Below are 23,454 nucleotides of genomic sequence, written 5' to 3'. Positions count from 1 at the left end.
CGCGGCACCACCTGAACGCAAAGCTCTGTGCGCAGGGGCCTGCAGAGCAGAGCCCCACCTTGCAGAAGGGGTAAATGAGACAGACGCAGTGAGTCAGTAGTAGTTGGGAATGTCTCCGAGGCCACTGGATCACGGCTGCCGCAGGTGCTGAGGAGAGTGGGCAGAAACCGTTCCCCCATGGAGGCCATTCAAGATTACCAGCAGTGTGGTGGTGGTGGTTGCGGTCTAGTCTCTACTGGGCATTTATCCACAAGAGAGGGCTGCCCTTCTGCGGCTCCCACTCAGCAGGAAGGGCAGTGCTGCATTGCAGCTGTCAGGTGTGATGGGAGCAACTGCCAGGCATGCAGCAGCCCTACTGCTGTCTCACCTCCACAAGCACTGAAATTCACTGCCCCCCACCCCCTATACAGCAGAGCAATGGAGGCTGTTCCCCCCAACAGACCAGGGTGACAGGATTCAAAGGGATGCAAATGAAGCCAAGCTCTATCCACCTCAGAGCTGCATTTATAACCCACTCCTGAACACAGGACCCAGGTGAGAATGATCACCGCTGGGCCACGCTCCTATTCACCTGACTTGGATGAGTAGTCCCGTCGGCTTCAACAGCCGATCAACATCCGCGGGACGAGGAGGGGATTTGGCTCTGCCCTGGAAAAACTCTTGTTGCTAGCTGCCCAGGGTTAAAGAGGCAGGCTGGTGCAGTGGGTCAGGTGCTAAGGTGGGACTTGGGAAACACAAGTTCAATTCCCTGCTCTGCTAGCAAGTGTCTATGTGACCTTGGGGTGTCCCTTACCTTTCTGTGGCTTCCTTCCCCACCTGTACAATGGGGACAATTGTTCACAAGGACAAGAGCAGATTAGACGATCACCTGTCAGGGATGGTCTAGATAATCCTTAGTCCTGCCTTGCATGCCAGGGACTGGACTAGATGATCTCTTGAGGTCCCTTCCACTTCTGTGACATTGTGAGGAGAAATACATTCAACAGCACGAGGTGCTCAGATACAAGGGTGACGGAGCCACAGAAGGACCCTAGATAAATGTAATGGTCCCAATGAGACATGCAATTTTTAGCATGTTTATGTGCAAGTCCTGCTGTGCCATATTAACAAAACCAGTTATAATCCATGAGAGAACCTGGCTTCTGATGTGGTTTGGTTCCACATTCAGGTCACCGAATCTACACCCAAGGGCTGCGATGCCCCACTCAAAGTGAAGTCAATTGTGATTTCACAAAGAACTAGTCACTGGTGCCAGTGGCATGTGAAATGATGGAGCTACCTGGCCCAATGAGCCACCCCTCGGCAGGTTGACTCCTTTTACCCCCAGCCACCACGGGGTCAGTACCAAAATAAATAAATAAATTTAACCAGCAAAGGAACAGATGAAACTACCAAACCCTTCTCCAGCTTGAAAAGTTCTCTTCAAGTTCCTAAGGAGCCTTGGAGGATGGTATCTGTGGCCAGCTCAGCATGTTAGTGCTGGGGGTTCCAGAGAACTCTTTTTATCCTGCTGGGATTTTTTTATTAGTATTATTAGCTCTGTGAGGAGGCCTTTTTATTTTTAGCATTGCCTTGATTAAATTCACTTTGATGTATATTTTAAGCTTCCCTCCTGATCACTTCACTGTTACAGGGGTAACTGAATTCCTGTTCAAATGGGAAAGCGCAACCCTTCCCCACTCTAATCACTGCAAAGACATAATACAGTTATCAGGCAACTTCTTATGTTTCAGAGCTACATAGGGGCTGGAACTAGGAATACAGGGGTGCTGCCACACCCCCTGGCTTGAAGAGGTTTCCATTATATACAGGGTTTATAGTTTGGTTCAATGGCTCTCAGTACCCCCACTATAAACATTGTTCTAGCCCCCCTGCACAGCTATGGAGAATCGGTATTTCTGTTTTATGTAAAACTACACCACAAGAGGTTCTCCTCAAATCATCTTGACTAGTCATTAGACAAAAGTCTGTAACTACACGATATACTAGTAACTAACTAACTAGCTAATATGAAATAAGATGCCTTGTAGTCCTATAGCAAGATGGTATAGTCTGAGACACACTATAGACAGTTCAAATGAAAGATGTTTCTCAGACAGCAAAAACTACAAAAAAAAAATCAAAATAACCAGATCCAATAAATAAAGCATCAGGTCTCTTGTGTTCAGCATAAGAACAGTCACTCACCTTGGGCAAGTCACTTCGCTTCTGTGCCTCAATTTCCCAATTCCCCATCCTTTGTCTGTCTAGTCTATTCCAGCTGTCAGCACTTGGACCTGCCCCTCCCAAGACTGTCTCTCCCAATGTTTCTGTACAGCACCTGGCACCAGGCAGTCCCCAGGCAGGGGGTCATTCAAACCCGTGTCCCTGGAAACGGCTGGGGCCTTCACACACTACTGTAGCACACAGTGTACCAGAGTAGCAGGATTTAACCCTTCAACAGCTGCCTTCTTTTCCCTTCATCTTTCCTTGGGACTTTGCTCATTTGTCTGTTTGCTGCTGCTAGAAAATTCAGTAACACGGGCGAGTAAACCCTGACATTGAAAAGTCTTGCAGGAGCACACTGCAAGAATAATCAGCACAAGCAGTGGAGATCTAGTCAGGCGGCACATGCATTAAGAATCAGGTCACAAGCTGCAGAGAGTCTCACATCCAACAAACTAGCTACTAACAACTTCAACTGTGAGAATAAAGTAGCACTCAGTGAAAGTTTGACAAACTGCATGGAATTAAAACACGAAAAAGAAGGCTGTGTACACCACCTCACACACCACCCCCCAATTCACAAACCCCACACATCCACCTTGCAAGCACCACACCCTACCTTGCACGCCACCCCCATTTCACACATCACCCACCTCCCATGCACTCATCTAGCCCAGTTCACACCCCTGCTTGGCACACCATCCCCTGCTCCGCCCACCCTGCACCCCCACCTCACATGCCATCCCCTATATCACACACACGCCTCCTCCCATTTCGTAAGCCCATGCCCCCAGTCCACACACCACCCCTTGCCCTGCCCACACCCCCGCCTCACCCACCACACACACACCACCGCAGCTTTGCCTGCCTTGCGCCCTCCCTCTATCACCCTCACTTCACCATGCCCCCAACTCACCCACCACCTCCCCATTCACACCCCTGCTCTCCCACTTTCATTCACTTTGTGATGAGTGGCATAGGCAGCTTCTCCTGTGCAGCCAGACTGTTTTCACTCAGCGTGTTCCCAGCTGGGAGCGCTTCCAAGACAAATCCCCCTTTGTGTCGCTCCTCATGGTACACGCAGCCAGCCCCCAGGCGAAGTCAGGGCCTCAAGGGCAAGGACCGGAGGGAGACCTGCCTGGTCCTATCTGCTGCACCAAATGAGGCCCATATCCTGCTCTGCCAGGCAACCTGCGCAGCTCCAGCTGGCACAGGGTGAGGAGCAGGGGCGGTGCGCCTGATCCCTCTGTCAACGACTCAGGCCCCGGCTATGCCCATCACTGCCCGTGAGGCTGGCTGGGCACCTGCTTAGGCAGAAGCAGGCTGCACCCCACAAGGGGTTATAGGACGTTAACTCAGGCAGGGAGCCGGGAGGGATGGGACTCCCTGAGGAAGAGAGCCAGCCCAGGGCTGCCGGGAGTGCCACTGTAAAGTGCCCCATGCCCACAGCAGAGCCGGACAGCTCAGTTGCCGAACGCTCTGCATTTCTTGGACAGATGCTGGGCCCAGGCCTGTTCCCAAATGCCCTCTAACTGCACGGCAGCTCAGAATGGACCCAGGATCTGGCCCACAATGGCCCTGTCAGGTAAATGACCATCTGGCAAGCAGGGCAGCTGGGGCATGGAGAGGGCAAGGTCAGCATGTGCCAGGCCCCAGCAATGGGCCCACAGAGCCTACTTCTTCCCTTGTGCAACCGGTGGGAGTGCCAGCACCAACAGCACTGCCCGTGCTGCTCAGTCCCGGCACTGCTGAAGGAACCAGCTCACCCCTGCAGCCCACGTGCCCCACAGGCCAACCCGGCTGGGCAGGCTCAGGGTGGGGAGCAGCCTGCCCTTTCCACAGGGCTGCAGAGTGTGCCCACGGCCCTGGGCACCGAGAAGCTCGGGGAGGGCTTGTGCCAAGCTAGGGCAGGTTGGTTCTGCACTGCCCCAGCTCAGGCTGGGGCCTTCACAGCACAATCCCACCAAGGCTCATGGAATAGGCCACAGAGCCTGGGTGTGAGCCCCAGTGCCCCCGACTCCCTGTGCACACCCCCCAACTCACCAGTATCTCTACTATTCGCTACAAATGGCTCCAGCTCCTCCCAAGCCTTCCCACCTTGCCGGAGCTGTCTGCTCGGACTTTGCTCCTAGCCCAGGAGGAAAGGCGCACTCAGCCCGGCTTTCCCCAAGCTCTGGGTGCATCTAGGAGGAAGGTTGTTTCATTCTGCAGTAAATGAAAAGATTCTGTTCAATGCCATTACCGCAGGAGAAGGAACAGAGCTGGCAGGAGCCCTGCTCTTATTTCCCTGCCTACCAGGACACCAATTTACCTCTGTGGGAAGAACATGGGTGCCTGAGCAGTGCTCCAGCGCCTCAGGAGAGCAGCTGGCTCTGGCCCTGCAGTAACATAGGACGTGTCTGCACTGCAATGAAACAGCTGCAGCTGGCCCTTGCCCGCTGACCTGAGCTCGTGAGGCTTGGGCCAAGGGGCAGTTTAATTGCAGTGCAGATGTTTGAGCTGGGACAGGAGGCTGGTGCATTTATGAACGATGGTAAACCAGGACTTCTGAACATCTGTGAGAAGCCATCCCCTGTATCAGGGAAGCAGGCAGCAAATCTACAGGCTGGATGGGGGAATACAGCCTTTCGTCTCTCCCGCGGGAGCTGTGCATTCAGACTACACGCCCGCAGGGATCTGTTCCACGTTGCGTGAGGGCAGACCCAGCTAGCAGGGGCTGCAACACACAGCTCCACAGAGTGGCAGCCCCCTTCCTTGTCACAGGGGTGGTTGTACGAAATCCCTCCTTGCACAGCTGGCACCCTGAGCCACAGCAGCCCCACTGGCTGGGATGGAGAGGGAGTGCAGGTGCTGAACCTCCAAGGGTGTCTCTATGCTCAGTACCACTAAGAATCAGGCCCTATGCAACCACAGAGGCAAGAATTTAGCTGCAAATCTAGCCCTAAGTGCTCCCATGCTGAGAGAGGAAACCCGGCAGAGTCTCTAGGAGAACAGAGGTGGGTAAATGTAGCACTTGGAGGAATAATACTGCAATCCCGGCTAGAGCCAGGTGTGCTGACGGCAGTGACTGCCCAGGGTTCCCCATGCAGCTCTGCCAGCGGGCCTGGTGTTATTCAGATCTCATCAGCTATCACAAGCTAAGCTAGGCTGGGCTGGGCCACCTAGGGCTAAAGGTGGCCCAGCTAGGATACCAGTGGGTCAGCATTTGACACTTCTCCCTCTGAGGCATTGCTAAATCAATGCTGCAGTATAGAATGGTGCTGGAAGTGCCATTTCAGCAGAGGTGTAAAGCCAAAACCCCAGGCACCTGGCACAAAAAGGATAGGGTAGGGCCTGGGGACATTCTACTTATAGGCCAGATTGTGACTGACCCCTTGCACAGGTGCACAAGGAGCAAGAGAGGGTGCAAAGATCCTTGCCCATTCTACCTCGTGCCTCTTGCACAGGCACTAGGCACAGCTGTATGCCCTGGACAGCAGAAAGACTGCTCTCTGGGCCTCATTTGCCTACTGATCACATGCAAATCAGGCTGTTGCACACCTGAATAGCCAGTTACACAACTAAAGCTTTAATCCAAATGGATGAAAACTCATCTGAGCACATATGCCTAGACCAGGAAAACATGAATATTTCAGATTCTCACACCTGTCACCACTGCATTTTCCAGAACATCAAGTTAAACAGGAATCTGTTCCACGTTGTGCGAGGGCAGACCCAGCTAGCAGGGGCTGCAACACTGCTCCACAGTGTGGTAGTTTTGGCTAGGGTGTTTTTTTAAACTGAGAAATGCAAATGAAATAGAACTTTGCCCTAATCAGAAAAAAAGATGCATTTAGAAAAAAAAAAAATACAATGAGGTCCTAACACCCGCACTGCCACAAAGAAGGGGGGTGCTGGTCAGCCGACATCCAGAATAAGCCACTAGACCAGTTAAAAGGCAGTTTACCACGAATGTCCATCAGCAGCTGGCTGATGATTACATCACTGTCCAAAGAGACAGATGGCACCTACTGTACATCATTTATCTCTAGGAGTGACAGAGCTAAAGACACAGGATGCTGTCAGACAACAAGGGCTTCTCTTTCAACATAAACAGCTTGCCAGTTTCTCGGTGTTTATTGCTGACAAAATACCCTGGATTTGCCTCCGCACTTTTCCAGCACAAAAATTTGGCCACCTGGTAACAATCTTCCCTTCACTTAAAAGGGCACTTACTGATTGTGGAAGACCATGTTACTCCTAACACACCCACACCATTGCTATAAAGCAGGGGTTCTCAAACTGTGGGTCAGGACCCCAAAGTGGGTCACAACCCCATTGTAATGGGGTCACCAAGGCTGGTGTTGGCCCTGGGCCCCAGCAAGTCTGAAGTCCAAGCCCCATTGCCCAGGGCTAGCTACATGCCCCCCATCCAGGGCAGAAGCCCCAGAGCTTCAGCGTTGGACCCCGCCCAGGGCAGCGGGGCTCGGGCAGGCTTGGCCTGTAGTCCCCCATCCTGGGGGTGTGTAGTAATTTGTTTTCAGAAGGAAGGTTGAGAACTGCTGCCCTGAAGGATGGCTGTGGCACAATTTCCATTTCAACTTTTGTATTGAGAGACCCACCCTCTTGTGCAGCTCCAGGGTTTTTGTGATCTGTATGGGGTGGGTGCTTGGATTTGTACCACTGGGCTGCCTCTGTCTCTCCATACTGTGATCAGATACAATGCACTGAAGTCCACAAGAGACTGCAGGACAGGGTCATACACTGAGGCACAATCTCCCAGGGTTCCCCTTGGAGCATCTCCCCAGTGCACAGCTCCAGCTTAGTGATTCCTGCCACACAGCCACCCTCCACTGCAGTGTAGCCCAGGAAGCGGAGGAGAACTCTGCTCTCATGCCCCAGTGATGGTGCAATCCACACAGCAAAATGATCCCATTTCTCATTTGGTTCATTTTTAAGGCCGTTTTCAAGCTATCTAGGGGGTTGGGATAGTAACAGGGCATCCAAATCCTTCGCCTCCCCTCACACACACACACACACACACACACACACACACCAATTTAATTAACTGGGTGTCTCATCATCTTAGACAGCTTTGGAAACCTCAGCCTTATGGTTCAGTGAAAACCAAAAAACCCCACAATATGCCAGTTGTATATTCTTACTGCAGAAAGTTATACCATGCTAATGTGATCTCCTTCAGTGCAGGACCCAGACTAAAGTGGATTTAAAGGAATTTGACTCAAAAAAGGCATAATGAATCATCAATGAAGATAAACATATCTTGGGAAGCCTGGGCACTAGAAATCTTGTTATACAGATAGATGGAGGATTTAATCAACCAACTTTGGAAATCACAACATCATTGGAGCTGAGAATCTTCCAGTGCAGAAAGCCACACTAACTAGATGTAATCTTCTGGAAATGCTCTCACATACATGAAAGCAAAAAGAAAGAGGATGAAATGCCATATACCACTTTAAATCGGTTCATGGGAATATTTTCCACCGGTCCTGATTTGTTTCTTCAGCCTTGCCACCTTTCTAACAAGAAGCAGTGTTATTGCTGTGTGTCGGCTCTAACTTGTTGAGCTGCAGTCAGCTGTCCTCTCTCATAATGCCTGATTGTTGTTCCACTGTAATATGAGATACTGGACGTTCTTTGTGATTGGGCAGTAGCCATTTCTAATGCAGTATAAGCAGGCACGAGTCTCAACTGATTTCAACAAACACTGAAATGTGCTGGAAGCCGTAACCTCCGGAGACGCGTGCATTTCTAAGCTGGTGTCTGATGGCTGTCACACACCACACTTCTCTCTCCTTTGGTGAATTTCCCATTCAAACCATTCAGAATTCACAACCCACACAGAGTGGTTGTCATATGTCCCACTTTAGGTTAGATGCTCCTCTGTATTTGACCCATCCTTCAGTTACCAGAGCATGCATTGCTGTCCCAGTACATTGGCAACTGATGGAGAATTATATATTAATGTGGGGTAGCATCTTCTGACCAAACATTACTTATGTTATACTTTGTATCTCACACACACACACTTTTTGGGGTTCACATAAAACACCCCAAAACATCCAGACATTGAGATAACCAGACAGAATCCAGACCAGGGCAATAGGAAGAATAAAAGGAAGAGAGGTTAGGACTTGCATGAGTCCATCAGGCCCGATTTTCAGCTCCCTTGTTCATACACACACATTTAGCTGCGTAAGGAGGAGGCTGGTCCAGCAGTCTGGGTGCTAGGCTGCCTTTTCGGAGACCTGAGTTCTATGCCCTGCTCTGCCACAAACTTCTTGCGTGACCTTGCTCAAGTCCTTTAGTCTCTGCGTGTCCAAGTTACTCATCTGTAAAGGGGACAATAGCACTGCCTATCGTCACAGGGAGAGGATAAATGCATTAATGATTATAAGGTGCATGGATATCTAGTAGACGGTTGGGTAGTTGCATGTTTCGTCCCAAGCAAATGCAACTGGGAACTCGTGTACCTGCAAAGTAGATGCACGCTGAGCATGTTGCAACAAATGCATGCCTGTCTGGAGCCACAAAAAACAGGCTTGGAAGTCCACAAATAAAGCATTCTCTTCCCCACTGCATTTTCCTTTTGTACACACAGTCCCCACAGTCACTCTAAGCCGGTGACAAGACAGGAGATCATTGAGGCAACAGCCCAGACGACGTGTTCAAAAGTAGGTCAGTTACAAACACTGACTAGATTAGTGTAAAGGGGAAACTCTTGAACCGGGGCAGGGCTGGTGATTTGCCGACTCTGTGTCCTGGACATCTAGGGGGTAGGGCAATTGTTTGTCTGCCTTTACAGTACAATAGACAAACTCCTATTGACATAAGAAGGAGCTCTGGCAACAGAAGAGTGGCAGGATATTTACCCAGGATTCTGTGAAACAAGGTGCAAGAGGAACACAAGGGAGGCAGCGGCACAAGGGTGACATGATCTTGTGCAAGAGCCAGAATCTGAAACACTCAACTGGGGAAAAGAATAAAAGATGGCAGCAAAGAAAACCCACAGCAAGGCTGAGCCAAAACCACAGGGAGAGTTTAGTCGAGTGACCAGACGTTCCAGAGGTACAACTAACACCTTAAAAACGGAGCCAGAGCTCGTCTACTAAGAAAAGGACAAAATACTTAACCTAGTGAGCTACTGATGCACATTGCCAAGTGATGAGAGAGAGAGAGAAATAGCTCCTGCTGGCTTCTCTTTTGAACACCTTGTTTTGGGGCCAGATGGTTGCATTGAACCACTGGCCCAAGTAGAGGACCATTATTGTCACGAGATGCTTCTGCCACCCCACTATCCTGTTTGAACCATGGGAAATTCAAAGTCCTCTTCCCCCTAAACTGCTTCTGCTTGCCCTGCTGTGCGGGCTCCCCACTCTGGCGTTAGCAGCAGCAGAGCATCATACAACTGAGGAACATCCTGATCCCCAAGTGCTCTGCGCCAGGGCCTCGGAGAGCAGGAGGTCAGTCAGTCAGTCTCACCGACACCCTGCAGCTGTCTAGAGAGCGGCACAGAGCATCAGGGAAACAGGGACGAGAACAGACAATTCCGGACAGGGAGCTCACAGGGCGAGAACATACGTGTTCCGGCTCTATGGCTTGTTACATATGTGTGGGCTGTCATAGAAAGGAGGGGAGACTTTCATATTAGTGCAGATGTGATCTCCTGGAAGTCTGTTATTGCATATAAAACATGCTATTTTCATACAGCAGTTGCCTATGGTTTCTGTGCCTCATGGGGAGATTCCTGCTCAGGCCAGGCGGCAAAGAGACCTGTGGCACCTTATAGACTAACATAAGCTTTCATGGGTGAATACCCACTTCGTCGGATGCTCAGACCAGTTTCCAGCTTCATCCTCATGATGGCTCTGGGAGCAGAGCAATAATGAACAAAACTGTTGGCTGTGGCTCCCAAAGACATACCCCGGCCAGAAGGCTGGATTCAGAGACCTTCGCAGTGTTATACCCAGGAATAAAGACCAAAGACAATGATGCTAAGGGCTTCAGGTCTTACAGAGCAATATATTGGAACCACACCCACACAGTCCCCAGCCTGGCATGCACAGAAGTACATGCAAGAGAAAGAAAAACAGCAGGTCACAATTTGCCTTTATCTATTCAGCCACAAATTCAGAATAACTGTGTATTTCAGTGGAGTTATTCCGAGTTTACACCAATATAACTTAAGGCAAAATTTTACCCAATAGGTCTGGACAAATCTTTTCAGCCACCTTTCATAGAGACACTGGGAACAGAAAACAGTCTGGTACCGCCAGTGGCACCTGTACGGTGGTACAGTACGCCATACCAGTAAGCTATTTATAGCTGGTACGCCGTACCAGAAAGACACAGGAGGAGCAGGATGTAGGGCTGCTGGGAGACCCCCACGCCAGCAGTTCCTCCAGTGCGGCTGTATCGCCCCCAGCCCCGCCCCCTGCTCTTCCATACAGCTGCGTCTAGCGTCTCCAGTCTGGGGTCAGTAGGCAGCCCCCACGCTGGAGGACAAGGTTGGGGGCAGTACAGCCGCACCGGAGGAGCTGCCAGTCTGGAGCCGCCCGATGTTCTGCTCCTTTCACTGCTACGGTTCCCAGGAGAGCCCCGGGGTTCAGACGTCTCCGGCGCAGCGGGAGGAGGACAGAGCCCCCCACCCAGGTAACTTGGGATGGATCACGGGGAGGGGAGGGGGAGGGCGTGGGGCCCTGGGCTGGGGGCAGGACGGGGTCACGTGAGGAGTCATGTGCCACCCACCTTTAGCTGGTGCAGCGTACCGGTAAGAAATGAATTCTACTTGCCCCACGGGGTACAGCACAGCAGAATGGCATCCAAGCATCAATCTAGTCCTGGGCTGAGCGCTGTGCTTCACAGCTGAGCAGCGTTGCTGCTTCTCACTCCTTGCTTGCCCACACAAAGGGCAGGCCCGGACTGCCTGGCTCTCTTGTGGCCTAGGGGCCATTATAATCATCTCATCTATCTGCCTATAGAACACAGCCAGAGAATTTCTCCTGGCGAGTGATTCTCCCATCAAACCCATAACTTTTGTGTCAGCTAATCCATCTCTTTTTAAAAAAAGAGACATGTGACTTGATATAAATACTCCAGCTATTGGAGAATCCACCCCACCTAGGTAAGATAGGGGAGTTAATCACTGGACTCGCTGTTAAAAGTTGTGCTTCATTTTTAGTCTGAACCTATCCAGCTCCAGCTTCTAGCCACATCGATCTTGTTATGCCATTGTCTGCTAGATTAACGAGTGACTATCTTGTACTGGACCAACTTCTGTCGGTGAGAGACACAAGCTTCCGAGCCACACAGAGCTCGTCTTCACATTAAAGAGCCATCTGGTGCCAGAAATCTTCTCCCCATGTAGGTGCTTATAGACCATGTTCAAATCACCCCTCAATGTTCTCTTTGTTAAACTAAAGATCTAAAGAGTTTCTCAAATCTCTCACTAGAAGGCAGGTTTTCCAGAGTTCAGATCATTCTTGTAGCTCTTTCCAGAACCCTTTCCAGTTTGTCACCATCCCTTTTAAACTGTGGACACCAGAACTGAACACAGTCTCCAGTAATGGTCTCACTAGTGCCAAATTCAGAAGTAACCCCACCTCCCTTCTTCTACTCCATATTCCTCCTCCAGTAAATCCAGTGCTCTCATTTGCTCTTTTAGCCACCACATCACATTGGGAGATTGTGTTCAGCTGGGTTCCACCATGACACTTAAGTCCTTTTCTGTGTCACTTCTTACCAAAATACAGTTGCACGCTGTAAGGAGAGACCTACGTTCTTTGCTTGTATAAACTTGCATTTTAGCTGGATTACCATACCTTGTTCAAGCTGGGTCAGGCTCAGTTTAGCCCCCTTCTGGGAGTAACAGTTCCACATAAGCCCCTTCCCTGAGCCTGTCTACACTCCCTTCTTCCAGGGCACAACCACTCCCCAGTGGCTGTTGGGGTAGGGGAACCTGGGCCCACCCACTATTCCTGGTCCAGTCCAGGAACCCTCTAAGTAGCAGCCACGTGTCCTGTCCCTTTAACTAACTGCATTTCCCTGGGCCACTTCCCCATAGCATGTCTTAATTGAGTCCTGGCAGCCAGTCAGAAGCCATTCCCTAGTTTCCCCTGTCCCTGGCAGCAGCAACTACCTGCCTTAGTCTTTGCAGTCCCTGCAGCCAGCCAGGAGCACCTCTTGGTCCCCCTGAAGTTACTGAACTCACTTTGGCCCTGCAACTCCTTTTGTATGAGCCTGCTGGGGCCTGATTGGCTGCTCCCTGCGGCCTCTCTGATTGGCTGCTTCCCCTGCAGCCACTCTAGCCTCCTTGGCGGACCTCTCCACAGCTCCTTTCCTGACATGGTTGTGGCCTAGTCCACCCCGTCACAAGTGGATATAATGTTTATGAAGCACTTTGAGAATGAAACTAAGCGTCAAGTACTATCAATATCAATAGCACTATCAGTCATGGATGGTTATAAACTGTTCAGGAAGGACAGGCAGGGCAGAAAAGGTGGGGGAGTAGCACTGTATGTAAGGGAGCAGTATGACTGCTCAGAGCTCCGGTACGAAACTGTGGAAAAACCTGAGTGTCTCTGGATTAAGTTTAGAAGTGTGTGCAACAAGAGTGATGTCATGGTGGGAGTCTGCTATAGACCACCGGACCAGGGGGATGAGGTGGATGAGGCTTTCTTCCGGCAACTCACGGAAGCTACTAGATCGCATGCCCTGATTCTCATGGGTGACTTTAATTTTCCTGATATCTGCTGGGAGAGCAATACAGCGGTGCATAGACAATCCAGGAAGTTTTTGGAAAGCGTAGGGGACAATTTCCTGGTGCAAGTGCTAGGGGAGCCAACTAGGGGGAGCGCTTTTCTTGACCTGCTGCTCACAAACCGGGTAGAATTAGTGGGGGAAGCAAAAGTGGATGGGAATCTGGGAGGCAGTGACCATGAGTTGGTTCAGTTCAGGATCCTGACGCAGGGAAGAAAGGTAAGCAGCAGGATACGGACCCTGGACTTCAGGAAAGCAGACTTTGACTCCCTCAGGGAACAGATGGCCAGGATCCCCTGGGGGACTAACATGAAAGGGAAGGGAGTCCAGGAGAGCTGGCTGTATTTCAAGGAATCCCTGTTGAGGTTACAGGGACAAACCATCCCGATGAGTCGAAAGAATAGTAAATATGGCAGGCGACCAGCTTGGCTTAATGGTGAAATCCTAGCGGATCTTAAACATAAAAAAGAAGCTTACAAGAAGTGGAAGCTTGGACATATGACCAGGGAAGAGTATAAAAATATTGCTCGGGCATGTAGGAAAGATATCAGGAGGGCCAAATCGCACCTGGAGCTGCAGCTAGCAAGAGATGTCAAGAGTAACAAGAAGGGTTTCTTCAGGTATGTTGGCAACAAGAAGAAAGCCAAGGAAAGTGTGGGCCCCTTACTGAATGAGGGAGGCAAGCTAGTGACAGAGGATGTGGAAAAAGCTAATGTACTCAATGCTTTTTTTGCCTCTGTTTTCACTAACAAGGTCAGCTCCCAGACTGCTGTGCTGGGCAACACAAAATGGGGAAGAGATGGCCAGCCCTCTGTAGAGATAGAGGTGGTTAGGGACTATTTAGAAAAGCTGGACGTGCACAAGTCCATGGGGCCGGACGAATTGCATCCGAGAGTGCTGAAGGAATTGGCGGCTGTGATTGCAGAGCCCTTAGCCATTATCTTTGAAAACTCGTGGCGAACGGGGGAAGTCCCGGATGACTGGAAAAAGGCTAATGTAGTGCCCATCTTTAAAAAAGGGAAGAAGGAGGATCCTGGGAACTACAGGCCGGTCAGCCTCACCTCAGTCCCTGGAAAAATCATGGAGCAGGTCCTCAAAGAATCAATCCTGAAGCACTTAGAGGAGAGGAAAGTGATCAGGAACAGTCAGCATGGATTCACCAAGGGAAGGTCATGCCTGACTAATCTAATCGCCTTTTATGATGAGATTACTGGTTCTGTGGATGAAGGGAAAGCAGTGGATGTATTGTTTCTTGACTTTAGCAAAGCTTTTGACACGGTCTCCCACAGCATTCTTGTCAGCAAGTTAAGGAAGTATGGGCCGGATGAATGCACTATAAGGTGGGTAGAAAGCTGGCTAGATTGTCGGGCTCAACGGGTAGTGATCAATGGCTCCATGTCTAGTTGGCAGCCGGTGTCAAGTGGAGTGCCCCAGGGGTCGGTCCTGGGGCCCGTTTTGTTCAATATCTTCATAAATGATCTGGAGGATGGTGTGGATTGCACTCTCAGCAAATTTGCGGATGATACTAAACTGGGAGGAGTGGTAGATACGCTGGAGGGGAGGGATAGGATACAGAAGGACCTAGACAAATTGGAGGATTGGGCCAAAAGAAATCTAATGAGGTTCAATAAGGATAAGTGCAGGGTCCTGCACTTAGGATGGAAGAATCCAATGCACCGCTACAGACTAGGGACCGAATGGCTCGGCAGCAGTTCTGCGGAAAAGGACCTAGGGGTGACAGTGGACGAGAAGCTGGATATGAGTCAGCAGTGTGCCCTTGTTGCCAAGAAGGCCAATGGCATTTTGGGTTGTATAAGTAGGGGCATAGCGAGCAGATCGAGGGACGTGATCGTTCCCCTCTATTCGACACTGGTGAGGCCTCATCTGGAGTACTGTGTCCAGTTTTGGGCCCCACACTACAGGAAGGATGTGGATAAATTGGAAAGAGTACAACGAAGGGCAACGAAAATGATTAGGGGTCTAGAGCACATGACTTATGAGGAGAGGCTGAGGGAGCTGGGATTGTTTAGTCTGCAGAAGAGAAGAATGAGGGGGGATTTGATAGCTGCTTTCAACTACCTGAAAGGGGGTTTCAAAGAGGATGGCTCTAGACTGTTCTCAATGGTAGCAGATGACAGAACGAGGAGTAATGGTCTCAAGTTGCAATGGGGGAGGTTTAGATTGGATATTAGGAAAAACTTTTTCACTAAGAGGGTGGTGAAACACTGGAATGCGTTACCTAGGGAGGTGGTAGAATCTCCTTCCTTAGAGGTTTTTAAGGTCAGGCTTGACAAAGCCCTAGCTGGGATGATTTAACTGGGACTTGGTCCTGCTTTGAGCAGGGGGTTGGACTAGATGACCTTCTGGGGTCCCTTCCAACCCTGATATTCTATGATTCTATGATCAAGCACAGGCCTGTGCCACTTGAGCTAAGAGAGCAACTGCATTAGCTTAGTGGCAGAGGCCTTTGGCTTTCTTTGTCTTTGTGAACAGGGACGTCCTGGCTGAGCTTGTCCCCACCTGCCACAGCTGCGTGGTTTAAGTGGCAATGGTGGTGTCTTCCCGTATGCAGCCCACAGCAATGTCCCATTTCCCCATAATAGGAATGCATGGGAGAAGCGTGTGGTTCATCTGACATTGTAACCAGGGCCTTTGAGGAAGCTGGTCCAAAGGCTGAAGTTTCTCTGTGGGAAGAGAAGAAGCTGCTGTAACTGACTTTCAGAAACGAAAGCCTTCTGCTGTTTGGTTACCTCCCATTGAGCAATGCTTAGCCCCCAGGGGGTGAATTTTATGCAATTACTAAAGCTTCACAGTGGAGAAGACAAGACATGAGGAAAGTGTCTGAGGAGAAAACACTGAACGGGTCCAGTAATTCAGAGTGGGATTATCAGTCTAATGAGCCATGAAATTATCCATTCTCTTGTAAAGAAAGTTAGCTGTAGCTCACTGTAGTGTATACTGTCACAGCAGACAGCATTTAGGACCCGTCAGGCAAGGAGGAGTTAGGCGTTTGCCTTCAGAGACATGCAGCTTTGGGAGGAATGGATCGGATATACCAGCCAAGGCTAGGAGAGTGTCATCCCGACCAAAAGTCCTGCAGGATGCCTTTGCCTGCAGATATGGCCTGTCCCAGTGCCATTCCCCTGAAGGCTGGTGCAGCTCATTCATGCCCTGAGCGCAGGGCTGGATTTGCCTGACTACTTATATACCTGAATACTGGAGCTGCTCCGTATCTGGCCCTGGGTGGGATGCAAGTCATCATGGCAGCCTGATGTGAATTGGCCAGTTTATGCCCCTACAAGGCCTTTGGTGCCCAGCTGAAAAGCCATGCAGGCCCAGGCTGCCTCTTAGGGTGCCGAGCTAGGGAACTCCGCAGTGCCCAGTGTGGCAGAATGTCAGCTTGGGGCGGCAGGAAGCCCTGTCTTCAGCTCTGAGGGAAGTGAGGGTCCTGGAAAGGCTGTGATCTACTACGCTAACCTTGGCCCGCAGGCCATGGCCTGGGGCAGTTAAGAGCTTTTGCAGCAAATCAAGGAAACCTTTGTCACTCTGCATTGGGACCTGCAGCGCCCTACGATACTAGTTCAGAGAACGGGATATACATAGAAGGGCTATCGAGGCTCCTGCTCCTATGCCAGATGCATCTCCCATCCCCAGCAGGGGAAGGGCCCAGGGAAACGCAGGTATGGCCAGGTACAGCTGGCCGAGCCTCAGCTGCTATAACAGCCCCGTGAACTCGCAAGCAGCCAGAATCAATTAGAGCTTCAGGCAGCTGTCCTTTTGCCCCATCACCCAGACTGGGGCCAGGATGAGCCCATGCTCAGGAGGACAAAGTTGAAACTGACCTTCCTACCCCCAGGTGCGCTGAGCACTGTTCACCCAGAGATCAGGATCTGGCCCTCATTTCCATCACAGCCAGGAAGGAGTGTTGAGTTAATGGAGCCTACAAATTTATTCTAAGTGAGAGATTTTTACCTGTACAGAACGAACAAACGTTTATCAAAGGTCATAAGAAGCTATCATAAAATTATGGAAGTAGGAGACAGACAGACCAAATTAATGTAAACAGAAATTTAATTTAATTTAAACTCAAGGCCCAGGTTAAGATTATGACTGGTAAACTACAGCAGTAAAGGAACAGAAATTAATTAATCCTGAGCTTCAGTTCATTTGCAAATTTGACACCATCAGCTCAGGATTAAACAAAGACTGTGAATGGCTAGCCAAGTACAAAAGCAGTTTCTTCTTCCTTGGTGTTCACACCTCAACTTCTAGAAGAGGGCCTCATCCTCCTTGATTGAACTAACCTCGTTATCCCTAGCCTGATTCTTGCTTGCATATTTATGCCTGCCTCTGGAAATTTCCACTACATGCATCCAACGAAGTGGGTATTCACCCGCAAAAGCTTATGCTCCAATACATCTCTTAGTCTATAAGGTGCCACAGGACTCTTTGCCACTTTTACAGATCCAGACTAACACGGCTACCCCTCTGATACTTAATCAAAATTGATGCTTTGGAAATTAGGCCTAATTAATGGGCAAAATAATGAGAGGATGAACACTTCCACCCGTTGCCCTTTGTGGGGCCCTTAAAGATAGACTTTGGAGAAGAGGGGAAAAATGTACTCAGTGGGGCAAGGATTGTTGCTGTGACACTAGATCTTGATACTCCAGTGGGGATGCCTGACCATCATTGCTGCACCAGCGAGCACTCCAGCTTGACCTTGGAGTTTCTGCTCTAGCTTCCCTTCCCTGATGTACTGTTTTCTGGCTCACCTTTCTTCCTCCAGTCCTATCTCTCTCTCTCGGCTTTTCACCTGATCCTGAAATCAACTGTATTGCACAGCCATAGCATGACGAGATGAGATGGCCCGTCCAGCTCTGCTCTGACTGAGTAGGACCAGTGAAGGAGAGGGACCTCACCAAAGCAACCGGATGATGCCCTGACCAGGAAGGTGAGCCAGGTTTAGAGCAACAATTCTCATGTCTGTCCTGCCAGCCCGAAGAACATCAGCAAAAACTGTATTTTCCCCTCTTTTTCTATCCTATCACTCCTCTCCCGTCCGTGTGTCCCCATTTGTTTAAAGCAGGAAAGTGATGACCATTCCCGACTCAGAATTCAACAACAGAACCAACCTGAGTTTCCTCACCAAGGAGGACAGTTTGACTTAATAAGGGACTTTAACCAATGTTCTCTGACTTCAAAGAGGATCTTTGATAGTTTTAAGTAAGTTTGTTTAATGTTGGACAGCAAAAGGGTCTTGTTACCACCTTTGACTCTTTGGGCCCCTTTATTCCACCTAAATTAATACAACAATAGCTGCTGCTGCTGCTCCATCATGTGTGTGAACTGCTTCTGCCCAGTAAAGGATGAGACTGGTCAGACTGTCCAGTGAAGCCACAGAGGTTTGGGCGGGTGCTGCACTCATTTGTGAGAGCAGACTACTTCCTAACTACTCAGCATGAGCCATGGCTGGGGAATCGGACTGTTTCCAAAAAGAATCCTTACTTCCAAAGCACCTTAAGAGGCAGGAGCCTGACACTGCGGAGTGCAGGGCTGCTGGCAGTGGTAGCTGGTATTTAACAGGATGGGCTAATACTTCCCAATCTACAGCAATTAAAGCAAACACTGGAAGCAGCGGCCAGTACATCCCTCGGCCCACGCCACTTCCAGCAGCTCCCATTGGCCTGGAGCAGTGAATCGCAGCCACTGGGAGCCGTGATCGGCCGAACCTGTGGACGCGGCAGGTAAACAAGCCCCCCCCCCCCCCCCGGGGCTTTCCCTGCACAAGCGGCAGAACCAGTTTGGGAACCACTGATCTAAAGGATAAATGGGATGACCCAGGTCATTATAGGCCTGTCAGTCTGACATCAATGCCAGGGAAGATAATGACACGGCTGATATGGGGCTCAATTAATAATGAACTAAAGAAATGTTATGTAATGCAAATCAGCCTGGGTTTATGGAAAATAGATCCTGTCAAATAAATTTGCTCTTTTTTTTAAATGAGATTACAAGATTAGTTGATAAAGCCAATAGTGCAGATGTAATATACTTAGATTTCTGTAAGGTGTTTGAGTTGGTACCACACAACATTTTGATCAAAAGAACAGAATATAAAAATTAACATGGTACATATTAAATGGATTAAAAACTGGCTAACTGATAGGTCTCACGGTGTAATAGAAAACAGGGAACTGTCATTGAGCAGGTGTGTTTCAAGTGGGGTCCCACAGGGCTTGGTTCTACATATTTAATATTTTTATCAATGACCTGCAAGAAAACAAAATCATCACTGATAGTTATGATAAAAAAATTGGAGGAGTGGTAAACAATGAAGAGGGCAGGTCACTGATTTAGAGCACTCTGGATTGCTTGGTAAACTGGGCAAAAGCAAACAATAGGCATTTTAATATGGCTAATTGTAAATGTACTGTGATGGGGCAAGGCCAGATGACTATAGAAAAGTAGAGGGAGATAGATATATTAGCCCCAGACTAAACAAATCCCTGTTACCAGGGTAAGTAAATGGCAGCTGCTCCTGATCAATTAAGACATCTGGGGCCAATTAAGATCTTTCCAGAAGGCAGGGAAGATAGCTAGATTGATTGGGACTACTGAAGCCAATTAGGGGCTGGCTGAAAGTAGTTAAAAGCCTCCCAGTTAGTTAGTTGGGAGTGCATGTCAGGAGCTGTAGGAGGAAGCCGTGCTGTTGGAGGAATTGAGCAGTACAAACCATTTCAGGTGCAAGGAAGGAGGCCCTGATGTAACGGTGAAGGAGATATTGAGGAAGTGGGGGCTGCTGTGGGGAAGTGGCCCAAGGAATTGTACACATCCTATTTCCAAAAAGTCAGCACCATAGCTGCTACTATTAGGGTCCCGGGGCTGGACCCCAGAGTAGAGGCGGGGCCTGGGTTCCCCCATCCCTGATTAATCACTGAGATTGGGAGACAACAGAGACTGTGCAAGGAAGGATAACTTCTCCTTACCTCCCTCGCTGGCTTATGATGAAAATGCCTCAGTAGGCTGTGACCCTTGTCTCTAGAGAGAGAAGGGCTACATGGAGGGTCACAGTGATCCTCTGAGGCTAGCAAAATCCACCAGGAAGTGCGAGACCCATGGAGACAAGGACAGAGCTTTGTCACAGTATACATTTAGGAACAGAGAATATAGGCCATACTTCCAGGATGGGAAGCAGTGACTGAAAGATTTAGAGATCATGGTGGATAGTCAGCTGAACATGAGCTCCCAGCATGTTGCTCAGGAAGGAGTAGACAGAAGGGCTGTCAAACTATTAAAAACATGCAAAATAATAATTGTAATTAATTGCATGGTTAAACAATAATAGAATACCATTTATTTAAATATTTTAGACTTTTTCTACATTTTCACATATATTGATTTCAATTACAACATAGCATACAAAGTGTACGAGGCTCACTTTATATTATTTTTCATTACAAATATTTGCACTGTAAAAAAATAGTATTTTTCAATTCACCTCATACAAGTACTGTAGTGCAATCTCTTTATCGTGCTGATGATGGGGTTCTGCGTGATAACAATCCAAAGCATCATCAGCATGGAAGCATGCCCTCCAGAATGGTGGCTGGAGCATGAAGGGGCAGACGAATGTTTAGCATATCTGGCACATAAATACCTTGCCTTGCCAGCTACAAAAGTACCATGCAAATGCCTGTCTCACTTTCAGGTGACATTGTATAAGGAGTGGGCAGCATTATCTTCCGTAAATGTAAACAAACTTGTTTAAAAGTGCGATTAAAACTGATTAATCTTGATTATTTTTTTTTATTGAGTTAGTTCGTTTTGAGTGAATCGCTTGAGTTAACTGTGATTAATTGACAGCCCTAGTAGAGTTTATTTTACTCTCTACTTGGCACTCATGTGTCCGCTGCTGCAATACTGTGCTTGTTCTGGTGCCCACAATTCAAGAAGGACGTTGATAAATTGGAGAGGGTTCATAGAAGAGTCATGAAAATGATCAAAGGATTAGAAAATATGGTGATAGACTCGAGGAGCTCAATCTATTTAGCTTAACAAAGAGAAGGTTAAGGGTTAACTTGATCACAGTCTGTAAGTACCTACACGGGGAACAAATATTTAAAGATGGGCACTTCAGTTGAGCAGAGAAAGGTCTAATACCATCCAACGGCTGGAAATTGAAGCTAGACAAATTCAAACTGGAAATAAGGCCTAAATTTTTAATGGTGAGAGTCATTAACCAGTAGAACAATTTACCAAGGGTTGTGGAGCATTCACCATCACTGGCCATTTTTAAATCAAAACTGGATGTTATTCTAAAAGCTCTGCTCTAGGAATTGCTTTGGGGCAGTTCTCTGGCCTGTGTTATACGGGGGGTGGGGGGGGGTCAGTCTAGAGGATCACAATGATCCCTTCAGGCTTCAGAATCTATGAATCTACAATACAAAGAATTGTTTTCAAATTAATGTTAAGTGTTAATGGTTCATATTCTAGATTGAGGCAAACAGTTAAGGTTCGCCTTCCTCCACAGGGCTCATCCAGCAGAACTCGTGGGTCCATTCCTGTGATCAATTTCCTCAGTGGAGGAGGAAGAGACACTTTCCGGCCATCACCATCTCTGTCTGCTCTCCGGATGCCGTGAGCTCTCATTTCCTCCATCATTCAAAGCATGCTGCACTGATGTGGCCTTGTGAGGAGCCACATTTTCAGCTTCAGAAGCAACAGTTGCTCCTGACAGACCCTGCATGTCCATGCACAAATTGGCAGACCAGGCCAAGAAGGCTCATGGCTTTATCCTACACTGACAGTGACACAAGTAATGTTCTGACTCAACAGTTTGGACTGCAGGGAGCCAGAAAGTTGTTTCTTGGGAGCCTGAATATTTATCTAAGAACATCTTGGCAAACTAATGCAAGTGAGCTCCTCAGCTTAACATCGATTTCTCCCTGAACAGCAGAGGTGAGATGGGAGGGGAGGGGGAGAAAAGCCAGCAGAGAGGTCTTACAAAGCTTTTTTGTACATAACTTCCTTATTACAAGACAGAGGGAAGCTGCTTTACTGTGATGTTTAAGAATTGTATTAGCAGCCCAGTTCATCATTAATATACATAACCCATTTGGGGACACTGATAGCTGTCCCAGGCCACTGTAGAACAGAAATAAATCTAAACTGTTTTCTAGTTCATATGTAAAGAATGAGGTATTGAAGTTTTATCATGAATACAGAAGAGGCAATATGGTCACTAGGGAAAATGCACCTGTGAATTGCCATTCTCTGTCTGTCTCTAACTGCCACCATTAATATTTTCTGTGTTCTTCACAGCTGTCAGAACATGCTGTCTTCTGCTTTATTCCCACAGCCTAAACCCTTCTAGCCCAGCTACATAGCCAGAATGCTAAACACTTGACTGTGGCATATTATTCATCTTATCAAAGGCAGGAGAAGTGTTTAACATGCTACAGTGATTCATATTCATTAGAGAAACTGTTGCAAAATTCCATTTTCTGCCCCCTCCCCATGCTTATATTTAACTATAAAGTATTCACAGGTTACAATGATAGGAACAGCACTGGAACATGTATTTTCCATTCTTTATGAACTATAAAATTCATTCAAACACCACACCAGGCTGCCTTGAAGCACAGCCAGAGTGGATGGCTTGCTTAGAACATACAAGGCTGCTCAGAGGAGAGGAAGGGGTGGAGGAATGAAGGTTTACTATAATTGTCATACTAAAGCCAACAAGCAAGAGAGCCAATATTATCCCCATATTACAGCTGAGGAAACTGAGATAGGGATGTTAAGTGACCACACGGTAAGTGTTTACACAGCAATTGGAGGTAGGACTGGAGAGGCTGTGATTGCAGCACAGGTAAGCATACCCAAACTAGCTTTCACCTAGCTAATATGGGTACCCATAGCAGTGAAGCTATGGCAGTGCAGGCTTCAGCATGGGTATGTCGACATGTGCTGCAATCCACTTTAACCTGCAGCCCTTGCCAGTACCCCGAAATATGTAACTGGGACTGAAGTGGGGCACAGGCAGCATTGTCAACTCTTGCGATTTTATCTTGAGTCTCCCAACATTGGGTGCTTTTTTCTAGCCCCAGTTCCTGGAGTAAAGAGAGTCTGAGAATCTCAGCTTTCATTAAAAAGGAAAGTAACTTTTTCGAGAGGCTCCTGGCTCTCCTCCTGGCTGCAGAGAAAAGCTTGAAGACATGAACCGCATGTTGGCTGAAGGCACAGAAGCCAGCAGAAAAAAGAAAAGTTAAGATGCATTCTATTTTAAAATCTCATGGTTTTTGGTGGCCTAGCTCATTATATTTGTAAGGCTTGGGCTTGGCAACACTGTAGGTCTTGTACTGGGATGAGCAGCACCCTTAGGGATGTGTTGCCACTTAATACCCCAGCCTCAGTTTCCCCATCTCACATGCATGGATAGGACTGCCAGCTCCCTTCCTCCAGACACAAAATGCAGAGAATAGG

General features: G+C 48.6%; 1 long non-coding RNA gene across 1 annotated transcript; it reads left to right on the top strand.

The window, feature by feature from the left end:
• Positions 1–929: 929 nt before the first annotated feature.
• On the top strand, positions 930–20,982 carry LOC122460527. Its single transcript, XR_006281886.1, has 3 exons — positions 930–940; positions 9,666–9,671; positions 20,839–20,982. It is a non-coding gene; the product is annotated as an uncharacterized LOC122460527 (long non-coding RNA).
• Positions 20,983–23,454: the final 2,472 nt, after the last annotated feature.

This window comes from Dermochelys coriacea, chromosome 6 (assembly GCF_009764565.3).
Source record: "Dermochelys coriacea isolate rDerCor1 chromosome 6, rDerCor1.pri.v4, whole genome shotgun sequence".
NCBI classification, from domain to species: Eukaryota; Metazoa; Chordata; order Testudines; family Dermochelyidae; genus Dermochelys; species Dermochelys coriacea.
Note: the sequence above shows the minus strand (reverse complement) of the source record. Positions and strands in the feature narration are given on the sequence as shown.